The sequence below is a fragment of the Brassica oleracea genome, unplaced genomic scaffold (assembly GCF_000695525.1).
Source record: "Brassica oleracea var. oleracea cultivar TO1000 unplaced genomic scaffold, BOL UnpScaffold08238, whole genome shotgun sequence".
In the NCBI taxonomy this organism is placed as follows: Eukaryota; Viridiplantae; Streptophyta; class Magnoliopsida; order Brassicales; family Brassicaceae; genus Brassica; species Brassica oleracea.
Window position 1 is genome coordinate 1 of NW_013624759.1, and position 650 is coordinate 650.

At 44.6% G+C, this 650-nt stretch overlaps 1 pseudogene; it reads left to right on the plus strand.

Moving 5' to 3' along the window:
* The first annotated feature begins 19 nt into the window (after positions 1 to 19).
* On the plus strand, positions 20 to 625 carry LOC106322155 (annotated as a pseudogene).
* The last annotated feature ends 25 nt before the right edge of the window (positions 626 to 650 follow it).

A 650-nucleotide genomic window follows, 5' to 3' on the forward strand; every position in this document is an offset into this window, starting at 1 on the left:
TATTTTTTTTTCAGTTTCCTGTCACTTGTTGAAATGGCTAGTAGTACTGTAAGGAACGTGCATGGTAAGAGATCTAGTTTCCAATCTGAGTTTACTGGAAACGGAGCAAGCAAGAGAAGAAACCTTCACGATGAGACAGATCGCAATGTCATTGGTTCTGAAGACACCGTGTACCGTTACTTGTGCCCTGTTAAGAAAACAGGGAGCATTATCGGCAAGGGCGGTGAGATCGCGAAGCAGATAAGGTCCGAGACAAAGTCAAACATGAGGATCAACGAGGCTTTGCCAGGTTGCGAGGAGCGCGTTGTTACCATATATTCCACTAGTGATGAGTTGAACCATTTTGGAGACGATGGGGAGATCGTTTGTCCTGCTTTGGATGCTCTTTTCAAGGTCCATGACATGATTGTAGCCGAGGTTGATGAAGATGATGATGATGATCTTGGCGATAAACAAACGGTTACTGTGAGGATGCTTGTGCCTTCGGACCAGATAGGTTGTGTTATCGGGAACGGAGGGCAAGTGATTCAGAATCTGCGTAACGATGACCAATGCTCAGATTCGTGTCATTAAAGATAATCTACCTGCGTGTGCTTTGACTTTGAGCCATGATGAGCTTCTTCAGGTGATACACTCTCACAAGTATTTTT